This window comes from Leptodactylus fuscus, chromosome 1 (assembly GCF_031893055.1).
Source record: "Leptodactylus fuscus isolate aLepFus1 chromosome 1, aLepFus1.hap2, whole genome shotgun sequence".
Taxonomy (NCBI): Eukaryota; Metazoa; Chordata; class Amphibia; order Anura; family Leptodactylidae; genus Leptodactylus; species Leptodactylus fuscus.
The window spans coordinates 336,224,640-336,237,018 of NC_134265.1; the positions used below are offsets into that span (position 1 = coordinate 336,224,640).

General features: G+C 46.8%; 2 non-coding genes across 2 annotated transcripts; one reads left to right on the forward strand and one right to left on the reverse strand.

Annotated features, from left to right (window-relative positions):
• Positions 1–4,124: 4,124 nt before the first annotated feature.
• TRNAT-UGU (transfer RNA threonine (anticodon UGU)) lies at positions 4,125–4,197 on the reverse strand. Its single transcript has one exon. It is a non-coding gene; the product is annotated as a tRNA-Thr (tRNA).
• A 7,464-nt stretch (positions 4,198–11,661) lies between these two features.
• TRNAS-CGA (transfer RNA serine (anticodon CGA)) lies at positions 11,662–11,743 on the forward strand. The gene has a single exon. It is a non-coding gene; the product is annotated as a tRNA-Ser (tRNA).
• Positions 11,744–12,379: the final 636 nt, after the last annotated feature.

The window sequence follows — 12,379 nt, forward strand, 5'->3', positions numbered from 1 at the left end:
ACCATGAATTTGCCCAAACTGGGCTGTTTAGAGGCTCCCTCCACCATGAATTGGTCCAAACTGGGTTTTTTAGAGGCTCCCTCCACCATGAATTGGTCCAAACTGGGCTGTTTAGAGGCTCCCTCCACCATGAATTTGCCCAAACTGGGCTGGTTAGAGGCTCCCTCCACCATGAATTGGTCCAAACTGGGCTGGTTAGAGGCTCCCTCCACCATGAATTTGCCCAAACTGGGCTGTTTAGAGGCTCCCTCCACCATGAATTTGCCCAAACTGGGCTGTTTAGAGGCTCCCTCCACCATGAATTTGCCCAAACTGGGCTGGTTAGAGGCTCCCTCCACCATGAATTGGTCCAAACTGGGTTTTTTAGAGGCTCCCTCCACCATGAATTTGCCCAAACTGGGCTGGTTAGAGGCTCCCTCCACCATGAATTGGTCCAAACTGGGTTTTTTAGAGGCTCCCTCCACCATGAATTTGCCCAAACTGGGCTGGTTAGAGGCTCCCTCCACCATGAATTGGTCCAAACTGGGTTTTTTAGAGGCTCCCTCCACCATGAATTTGCCCACACTGGGCTGGTTAGAGGCTCCCTCCACCATGAATTGGTCCAAACTGGGTTTTTTAGAGGCTCCCTCCACCATGAATTTGCCCAAACTGGGCTGGTTAGAGGCTCCCTCCACCATGAATTGGTCCAAACTGGGCTGGTTAGAGGCTCCCTCCACCATGAATTTCCCAAAACTTGGCTGTTTAGAGGCTCCCTCCACCATGAATTGGTCCAAACTGGGCTGGTTAGAGGCTCCCTCCACCATGAATTTGCCCAAACTGGGCTGTTTAGAGGCTCCCTCCACCATGAATTGGTCCAAACTGGGTTTTTTAGAGGCTCCCTCCACCATGAATTGGTCCAAACTGGGCTGTTTAGAGGCTCCCTCCACCATGAATTTGCCCAAACTGGGCTGGTTAGAGGCTCCCTCCACCATGAATTGGTCCAAACTGGGCTGGTTAGAGGCTCCCTCCACCATGAATTTGCCCAAACTGGGCTGTTTAGAGGCTCCCTCCACCATGAATTGGTCCAAACTGGGTTTTTTAGAGGCTCCCTCCACCATGAATTGGTCCAAACTGGGCTGTTTAGAGGCTCCCTCCACCATGAATTTGCCCAAACTGGGCTGGTTAGAGGCTCCCTCCACCATGAATTGGTCCAAACTGGGCTGGTTAGAGGCTCCCTCCACCATGAATTTGCCCAAACTGGGCTGTTTAGAGGCTCCCTCCACCATGAATTTGCCCAAACTGGGCTGTTTAGAGGCTCCCTCCACCATGAATTTGCCCAAACTGGGCTGGTTAGAGGCTCCCTCCACCATGAATTGGTCCAAACTGGGTTTTTTAGAGGCTCCCTCCACCATGAATTTGCCCAAACTGGGCTGGTTAGAGGCTCCCTCCACCATGAATTGGTCCAAACTGGGTTTTTTAGAGGCTCCCTCCACCATGAATTTGCCCAAACTGGGCTGGTTAGAGGCTCCCTCCACCATGAATTGGTCCAAACTGGGTTTTTTAGAGGCTCCCTCCACCATGAATTTGCCCACACTGGGCTGGTTAGAGGCTCCCTCCACCATGAATTGGTCCAAACTGGGGTTTTTAGAGGCTCCCTCCACCATGAATTTGCCCAAACTGGGGTTTTTAGAGGCTCCCTCCACCATGAATTTGCCCAAACTCTGCTGGTTAGAGGCTCAATCCACCCTGATTTTCAAAACAAATGTTGGTGCCAACCTCAACTTACTACAAGGGCCAAATTCACTGCTGGTGACAAGCTCTCCTCACTGCAAGTGCCAAATACACATGTTTCAAGGTGTTTTCCTACTGTCAGAGAGGTGGTATTGAGTGTGTAAAGTGTGTAGTTGTTAGGCTGTGATGTTGGGGTAATAGAGGGTCTTTGGTGTGTTAGATGCCCCCAGACATGCTTCCCCTGCTGTCCCAGTGTCATTCCAGAGGTGTTGGCATCATTTCCTGGGGTGTCATAGTGGACTTGGTGACCCTCCAGACACGGATTTGGGTTTCCCCCTTAACGAGTATCTGTTCCCCATAGACTATAATGGGGTTCGAAACCCGTTCGAACACACGAACATTGAGCGGCTGTTCGAATCGAATTTCGAACCTCGAACATTTTAGTGTTCGCTCATCTCTAGTGCTCGGCTATAGCTAAGGCATAAGGACACTCCCCTTTGAGAGGGGTGCAGGAAACCCAGGGGGTGGAGCTTAATCGCTCAAGTCTCTGCCTGCTATAGTGAGAGCTCCTGCCATCTGCACCCTGCAAACATTCCCCGAGGAGGAGAGGCAGCTGCTAGCAAAGTGAAAGTAAGAAACACACAGCTACCTTCCTTTAGTTCCTATTCTCATTAATGTCAGGCATTTGGGGTTATTAGTTTAGTCTTAGTAACTCCATGTGCCTCACATTAATAGGAATAAACCCCATCAAGTCCCTCATATTAACCCCTGTGTGCCTCATATAAAGGTTACTAATAGAGATGAGCGAGTACTTTTCGGATCTATCGCTCATCTCTACTAATATGTGAGACATATGGAGGGACTAATAAAAGACCTCAATATTTACCTCCAAGTCTCTCACATATCAGTAACTAGAGATGAGCGAGTACTGCCAATCAGCCGATCCGAACAGCACGCTCCATAGAAATGAATGGATGCACCTGGTACTTCCGCTTGGACTTAGCCGGCGCACTTAACCCCACACGTGCCAGCTACATCCATTCATTTCTATGCGAGCGTGCTGTTCGGATCGGCTGATCCAAACAGTACTCGCTCATCTCTATCAGTAACTCTTACACAAGGGTTAATGTGAGGGACATTATGGGGTTAATTGCTATTAATAAGAGGCGCATGGAGTTACTAAACTGTCAAGCACAGGGCCAGACTTTATGTTGCTGCTCAAGAGTATCCTGTGCCCAAAACTTACATGTACTGGCGCAAAATAACAAATCAAACAATGTCGTATATCGAAGTATATTAACCTGAAATACCTCTGTCCCAAAGACACTATGTACAGTTTCTCAGAACACCGTATAGCAGCTGAACTACAAATTACGTTCAACACAAAAGTCTCATGTGTTCTCAGAATTATAGCAACAACAAGATACAAAGTTACATTTCATATCCCATCCCTTATACACACTACGAAAACCTTACCCGCGCCTGTATATACCCACTGCTACAATCACCGCAGACGAAGTCGCGGGTACCAGCTAGTAATAAATAAATAATAAAAGGTTACAAAAACCCTTTAGAATAAAAATAAATAATGTAAAGAAATTAAACAAATCTCACCTCCCCCAAAAATAGAAATTAATCAAAAAGTTTTACATTCCAGAAAATCGTACCAATAATAACTACACTTTGCCCTTCAAAAAAAAGAGCCCTTATATGAACATCAACGGTAAAAAATAAAATAGTTATAGACGTCGCAATGTTTTATTTATTTATTTGTTTAGCTTAAAGGGATCCCATCTTTCAAAGACGTTTTTTTTTCTAACTAACATGTCGGAATAGCCTTAAGAAAGGCTATGCGTCTCCTACCTTTCGTTGTCTTCTCCGTGCCTTTCGCTTGAAATTCCAGTTTTTTTCAGTATGTAAATGAGTTCTCTCGCAGCACTGGGGGCGGGCCCTAGCACTCTAACAGCACTGGGGGCGGCCCCAATGCTGCGAGAGAACTCTCCAGTGCCGCCTCCATCTTCTTCTGGAACGAGGTCTTCACCGCGTCTTCTTCCGACGGTAGCTTCTAATTTCTAGGCCTTGGGCCTAGGGCAAGCCGACTGCGCATGCATGCGGCCACAAGAAAAATGGTCGCTTACATAGTATTGGAAGCGGCCATTTTCTTGTGGCCATATAGGGCTCTCAATCCACGTTCCCTACCAGTATGTCATTAGTCATAGAAAGAGTCCAAGTTTTGGCGTCAGGTCGAAAGAGCACAAGAGGTTTCTGCCGCACTTCAGCATTGTACTTGATCATGTGGAATTCAAACGGATGGAAAGAAGACATTTTGGAATACATTCTCTCCTTGCCTGATTCGAGCAAGCACTTGGATAGATAAGAAAGAAGATGGTCAACTCGGTTTACCCTAAAGAGATAGGCTCCAGTGAGATTTGAACTCACGACCCCTGGTTTACAAGACCAGTGCTCTAACCCCTGAGCTATGAAGCCAGCCTCATGGATAAGACTACAATCTTCTCTCTCCGCTATACCTACGTCATTTGTTTATTTATTTAATTTTTAAGAACTATGGAAGTCTATCAATTAAGGGATTGGGTGAGGTTTAAGAAAAGAAAACAAAAACACGAAGTCAGTCAGAAGTGGGATTCGAGTCCACGCCTCCAGGACAGACTGCGACCTGAACTCAGCACCTTAAACCGTTCGGCCATCCTGACCTAATCGCACACACTTTTCTTTGGCGCTTGGTATGAAACCAGTTGCGCGTGAGCGTAAGGGTCAACACGAAAGTCTTAACTACCAATTCTGGCCCAGTGAGGTTTCAGCTCAAGACGCCTGGTTGACAAGACCAGTGACCTATGGTGTAAAGGCACTGGCCCATGGGCATAACATGAGGTGTCCAGTCACACCCAGTTGCAGGAGGAGGCCCATATGATGCCTTTCTCTAATATAAGACCAGCAGTATAAACTATACATTATAGTTGGAGGGCCTGGTAGAGATTTTACATCGGAGCCCAGGAGCTTCATGTAACACCTCTGACTCTGACAAGAAGGTTGCATCTTCTTCCTTCACTTAGCGGCCATAGGCTGCCTGAACGACACAGCCTGCTCCTTCACTTACCCGTCACGCATCCCCCAGCCAGTCCTGGTGGTAAGAGTCAATGCGGGAAGAATGTTCCCATTAGTCTTAACTACCTATTCTGGCCCAGTGGAATTTCATATCAAGACATCTGGTTGACCAGGCCAGTGCCCTAGGCAGTAAAGAGTAGCATTTTTGCAAAATGCAAAAAATAGTGACAATTGTAGGTTTGTTTCACTTTGACCCCCAAAAATGTTAATAAAAGCTAAAAAAAAACATTATGTACCCCAAATGGTGCCAACTAAAAGTACAATAAGCCCTCACATGGATATGTCGACAGAAAAATAAAGAGATGATGGATTTTGGAAGGTCTCAATGGAACATATGAAAAAAGTGGCCAAGCCATAACACCGAAACTACTGTGGGTTCTTAAAGGGTTAAGCGTCCACTGAACTTGGTTTTAGCTCACAAGACGTCTGTGAGTCCATAGGATCAATTGAAGTCCAAAGATGGAATGAGGAACGGCGTATCTAGTGGTGGAAAAGTCAAATGCAGTTGCCCATAGCAACCAGTCTGTTGTCAGCCCTCCAAGGCCCTTTTGAAAAGGAAAGTGCTGATCTGATTGGTTGGTATAGACATCCGCTCCACTTTACCTTCCCATGTGGGTTTACGTAGTGGTAGATAAAGGCGTAAAAAGTTTAAGAACTAGGGCAAATAGAATTTAGAGTTCACAGCAAATCTTCGTCTCCCGATGATGTCACTTGTCCAACACAAGTCCCTGAGCTGGTTAGACTGGCCATCATGTCTGTTATCACCTTGAAACCATAGCTTTCCAAATAGCTGTCCCCTTCTCCATGTTCCTCAGGAGTCCCGTGTGATTGATGGCCTCATCCATCTTGTAATTTGCCACAGAGCTTTATGAGTGACTGCACAAATGTCTTTCCTGAACAACATTGTGTCAAGGAAAGTTCCTGCTGGTCTTTGATTTATCACCATGATGGACTTGTGGAATGGTCCCAGTGATCCTGTAGGACCTACTCAGTGTAAGTCCATCCTTACCAGCTCGTGTGACAGGAATTTACTCAAAGAGATCTTCGCTGAAGGGGAAGAAGATAGGAAGTTGTCAATCTGTGATTGATCAGCAACACAATAAACATTTAGGGCTGCTAACCAAAAAACAAATATAGTCGGACACCTCATAGTCAGCTGTGATTGGGAGGGTGGAGGGGCCTGTGGGCGAATGTTGTCTTGGATCACATGGGAACATCTAGAGGGCTAACTCAAAGCTCCTGGGTAGAGATGGGCGAATTTTTGCAAGATTCATTTCGCAAATATTTGCGAGATTTGCCCGCAAGTTTTGTGTCGAACTAAACTTTTTCAGTTCGAACCAGATTCTGTTCAGACCCCGGAGCGTAATAACCGTAGGCCAAGGGGATGTGCACTTAATAATAACCACTCATACTCACGTTCCCTCACCTCTCCCGGGTTTCCTTGCAGCTTCCACTCTGCCTCCAAAGTCCCCGATTTTTTGGGCTCTCCATCATCAGGTTCCTAGTCTCCTCTGAGGCCTGTGATTGGACCTCAGCCATCACATGGGGCACATTGACATCATGCTACTTTGACATTAGCATCATGACATCGATGTGCCCCACATGACTACTGAGGCCCAATTACATGCCACAATGGTAGCCCAGGGTCTGCTGTCACTTGAAGCCAGGGATTCCAGGGAAAGAATACGATCTGCCACAAGAGAGCCCAGGAGCGGCGAGGGAAAACGAGAATGAGTGTTTATTATTTAATGCTCATCCCCCTATGCCTCTGAATATTATACTCTGGAGTCTCAAGAGATCCCAGACTATAATAATGATTTATCGGTGGTCAACCCCCAAAATTTCAAATTCAGCTGAACCAGAAATTTTTGGAAAATTTGTAATGAACCCAGTTCACTCATCTCTGCTATTGGGTTCCCCAAAGGTGATGTCTGAGATTCAAGGGGTTGTTCTGATCCTCTGTTCTGTTCTGATGGTTATTGACCAGATACTATCCTGCTCCTTGAGGACAGATCGGAACGGACCTCACATTGAAATTAATGCAACACAGAAGACACTCGGATTCATTCAGCTGTCCTCCAAATGTCACCCGAGTGGTTTTACATTACAAAATCAGAAACCCACTAAGCTTACATTCTCACTTGTGTGCATTATTATTATTATTGTTTATTTATATAGCACCATTCATTCCATGGTACATTTGGGGGTTACATACAATACACAAAATACTAACAATGACCGACTGGCACAGTGGGGTAGAGGGCCCTGCCCGCGAGGGCTTACAATCTATGAGGGAAGGGGGGTAGAGACAGAATGAGAGGGGGAGACTGTACAGATGGCGGTGCGGTGATAGTGTTATTGGGGGTGTAGGTCTTCCTGAATAGGTGAGTCTTCAGGGCCTTCTTGAAGCCTGTGATTGTGGGGGTCAGTCTCATGTGTCGTGGTAAGGAGTTCCAGAGTATGGGGGATGCACGGGAAAAGTCTTGGAGACGGTTGTGTGAGGAGCGGATGAGAGCAGAGCGGAGTAGGAGGTCATTGGAGGATCTGAGGTTACGTGTGGGCAGGTAGCGGGAGATTAGGTCAGAGATATATGGAGGGGACAGGTTGTGGATAGCTTTGTATGTTAGCGTTAGTAGCTTGAACTCAATTCGCTGGGCTATGGGTAGCCAGTGGAGGGACTGGCAGAGGGGAGCAGCCGATGAAGATCGGGGGGGGTGAGGTGGATTAAGCGAGCAGCACAGTTTAAGGTGGACTGGAGGGGGCGAGGGTGTTTGCTGGGAATCCATACATGCGGCCTAAATCTTCTGACCCGTCTTCTCTCTCGCACCTTCATACCCAGTTCAACCAAACATACATGTGGGAAGCAGAAGGACAATAGTGTTGGGTTGTTGAATTATTTTACCCTAATCCCTGAGGCTGGATGACTCCACACAAATGATCATAGGTTCCCACTAGTGTTGCAGGTCCATTGTTCTGGTCCGATCTAGAGAATCAGAACAATGGTAAGGTAAACTGCTAAAGAAGTCTGACAAACCTCATTGACTATAATGGGGTCTGTTGTTTTAAATCAGAAACTGGTGGGAGAAAAAGTCTCCCCGAGCAAGACATTGTCCTCTGCCATTTTCCAGACGAACACTGCAATGCAGTCTCCAGAGACTCTGGCACATATGAGAACTGCGCCGTACATTATTGACCATGTGTATCAATAGCAATAGGTTCCATATATATATATATATATATATATATATATATATATGCATGTAGCCTTTATTGCTGAGGCTGTTAATGGTTTCCTTCTCTGTTTGTTGTTTCCGCTTGCGGCTACTGTACCTGTAAAGTGATTTGCACCTGAATAGTGCGCTTGTTTGTATGGACGCCTTGTCATGATAAATCTGCCAGCAGGAGCACATGAGACCTGATAAGACTTATTTACTATGGACACCAGTGATGGATGAGACAGTCAAGTTCAGCGCCTTCATCCATCAGTGTGTCACCCTCTGTCCATGGATGCTCCTTTAGGCTGGCTTAGAATTCAGACAGACATTAGAGGTAAGTCTAATTATCAATTAAAAAACAAAGACCTTCGTCCATATGACAACACTTCCTGTAAAATTCAGTATTTCCAAATCTATATCAGCAACTTTCTCAACCTACAAGCTATATGTATATTAATAAGTAACAAAAAAACACCCTATAATGTAGTAAATAAAAAGGTAAGCGGTTTCTGGGATTGTAATATTGATCAGTGACATCAGACACCCAGGGCCCCCGCTGATCAGCTGTCTACAGAGCCTGCAGCACTCAGATCAACACAATAGTCTGACTTAAAACCAAATACAGCACTGCACATTGTATAGTGGCTGTATGAAACCATAGTGAATATGAAACCATTGGCCTTTGAAAAGGAAATGTCTTTCACGTTAACGCGGCTGTGGTTGTGGCAGCTGATCTGTGAGGGTCCTGGGTATGGGATCCCCCCCCCCCCGATCAGATACTGATGACCTTATCCTTTCCAAACTGTAATGAGATTTGCACTTGACCGCCCATAACATCCCCTATACTCTGGAACTCCTTACCAAGACACATAAGACTGACCCCCACAATCACAGGATTCAAGAAGGCCCTGAAGACTCCCCTATTCAGGAAGGCCTACAACCTCCAATAACACTATCACCGCACCACCATCTGTACAGTCTCCTCCTCTCCTTCTGTCTCTACCCCCCTTCCCCCATAGATTGTAAGCCCTCGCGGGCAGGGCCCTCTACCCCACTGTGCCAGTCGGTCATTGTTAGCATTATATCTACCTGTACATTCTGTGTATTGTATGTAACCCCCAAATGTAAAGCACCATGGAATTAATATAATAATGTATAGCACCATGGAATTAATAGTGCTATAGAAATAAACAACAATAACAATAATAATAATAATAATCCTGAAACCTCCACCTACTGAGAAACATAGGAGTTCTTTCTCCACATTCAGGCAGTGAGATTTACGCCTCTGCTTTGCAGTTTGGACTTGTAACTTGAAGTTCCTGGATCCCAATGCAAAATGTATGTTTCTTTGTTTAATTTACAGTAGTGGTATATTTTCAGTGGCAGAGAGACCCTTGTGGCCCCCTTAGGTCGCAGGGCCCAGTAGCAACTGGTACCTCTGCACCCCTATAGCTACAGTGGATGAGAATTTTGTCTGTACCTTGTGGTATAACCTAAGGAAATGCCTCCTCAACCTTCAATATAACTCCTGACTTCCCCGTACGCATGCACTCTTGGCTCTGTAAGATGGTGTTTGCTGGGTTTACCCTGATGCCATTTAGTAGGATGATTTTCCCCTCCTTATAAGTATGGACCAACAGATCTGGAAGACACTTGGCTTGTAAAACTATGATGTGTTCCCTTTGCTAGCCAGTTGGAGTAAAGTTGACCATTACTCCATTGCCAGGGACTTAGCTTATCTCAACTCTTCGAATACCCACGATGTCCATCGCCCCAAGAAAACCTCATAAGAACTTGTGAAGGACCTCTACCATACAGCACAGGTCAGCAGAACATGCAGCACCTTATTTTCCGTACTTTCCTTCAACATCCGTTAGTGGGATGTTGACACAACTCCATACGCAGAAGATATTTGGCCTTTTTCGACCAAACCCATCAAGTTATTTTACGTTGTACAGTTCCTATTAGATTTTATTCTTTGATATAACTTTCTAGGAAAGCTACTGAACATCTGATATAGTCACCATATTGGTCCCATGTTTGAGAACACATCAGGTATGGGGTAGAGAGGGGTGCCTTGGAGATGGACCACAACTTTCCCTGAATGTCAGGGTTATTTCCTTTTGTCCCCTTAGCTTTATATGTATACGCCTGTATTTGTTCAAAGTAGATTTGGTGTAATATGTCCTCTGATCTTCTACCTTAACCAATTTTGGCGTTTGCAACATCTGATTGATGACTTAAAAGGTTCCCAGCCAGTGACAGATAGCAACTAATATGGCCACCAGTTGTGGCACAGCCATGTTTTAGGAAGTGATAGTGTAGCTGGTCTACAAAATAGTGATGGATCATGACAAAACACTTGCAGGAACCTTTTGTCTGACTCTAGCCACCATGAGAAAACATAAACACAAGGATGGAGGTTCAGCGCTCTCATAGGTGCCGCGGGCCAGGCTAGTCAGGGACTTGTATTACGAGAGAGGACTCCTCATTCTGCCCCAAGGCTCTCTACATCCTGACTAACACATTCCTCTTCATATAATAGCTGCACTTAGAACATTAACCCCAGAGTGACACTCCATCAGCGTCTTACCTACAGCATCCAAAAATGGAACCTAATCTGGGACAAAGCATTTCTCATTTGGGATAAAACATAGACATGGATACATGCAGTAAGCAGTGATATAACAAGAGGGAACAGTTCTGCTAACATTACTCATCAGCTTGGATGGACCTTTTACAAGAACAGCCGTACCATCAGAATTTCAGGTTCCCTGTCGTCCTCAACAGCGGCACAATGTGGGGTATTTCTGCCCCTGTGTGCTGGTAGGACAGGCGGATATTTAATTAGCCAATCAAATGCGTGGCAGGCCCTATAAGAGGGCACAAGAACCTCCCCTCTGCGTGTTTTTTTCTGTCCTGTGTGGACAGAGGACAGGTGGGAGGACTTGTGTCCTCTTTGAGAAGCTCAGCAGGATCACTCACCTCCTGAGCGGTTGTTTTCTTCTTGTCACCTTCTGTGCCCTGCGGGGAGAAGGTGCTTGTTAGCCATGTGTGGCTACCCCCCTCTATCCCCCCTGCCCCCCCTCTCCTCCGCTTCCCCTGCTCCTTGTGACTTACCTGACATTTTGGTGAGAGTCCGGGGACTCCGCATGCCGCCTCTGGTGGCCGCGCGGACTGCCGGCGGGTGGAACCACACTGTTGTGTATCCTGTTCCCCGCCGGCCGCTGTAAGCGCGCACTTCCGGTTTCGCCGGAAGTATCATAGCGCCATGGCAACGGCCTGGCGCTGGCGGCCGCTCACTCAGGGAAGATTCAGGCCTTATTAAAGGCCGGAAAAGACGGGGAGATGTGGGGGTAAGTGCCCGTGTTAAGGGCCTCTTGGTGGGGGGGAATGTATATCTTTGCAGACCCCTGATTACAGGGTTAGTTGTCTGGGCAGGTTGCCTCACCTGCTTTGATTGTGGCTCCGCCCACTTCCAGCCGGCCAGAATTAAGAGGCTGGCTGGCCTGGTGTCAGAGACCTTCCTGCAGTATCTGCTGAAGGCGTGCGATTGTGGTGTTCATTGATCTTGAACTCTTTTCCAGTTTGCAAACTTTATTGGGAACCGGCTGTGATGGCCGAGTGGTTAAGGTTTTGGACTCGAAATCCAATGGGGTCTCCCCGCACAGGTTCAGATCCTGTTCACAGCGCCAGCCCGGCTAGCTCAGTCGGTAGAGCATGAGACTCTTAATCTCAAGGTCGTGGGTTCGAGTCGCACGTTGGGCGCCAAGTCACCTCTCTGTCCGGTCTACTGGACCTGGTAAGATTTACCCTTTTTTTTAAAAGCTGGTATGATGTCATGGTGACAGTGTTGCATGGTCTATTATCTCTCTCTGTAGGATATGTCATCCTCTACTACCCCTCCTGGGGATGGTAGGAGGAAAACCTCTTCCAAGAGGAAACATCTTTCCTGCTTCGATTGCGACACACCGCTCCCTGATGGTAGGTAGCGGCTTGAAAGGTTGTGCCCTGCGGGGTACTACTGGTCCTATAACTTGCCTATTTTCAGGCTATGAGTGGGCCCGTTGTCGCGGGTGCAGAGGTCCTCCACCTGTGGAGCCCTCTCCCAGAGATATGATGGCATGGGTCAAGGAGATGGTGAGTTTGGGCATCGCTTGGGTAAATAGTTTTCCCTTGCTTGTACTCTCCTTTTTGTTTTGCAGGATGATTCCCTCAAAGGGATCCATTGCACCTTGTCTCAGCTCACCAGGAGACCATGCTCTGAGCTCCGTTACTCGTCTCTCCCCCCCCCCCTTGTAACACCTGCGGGTGGCAGAGGATGATTC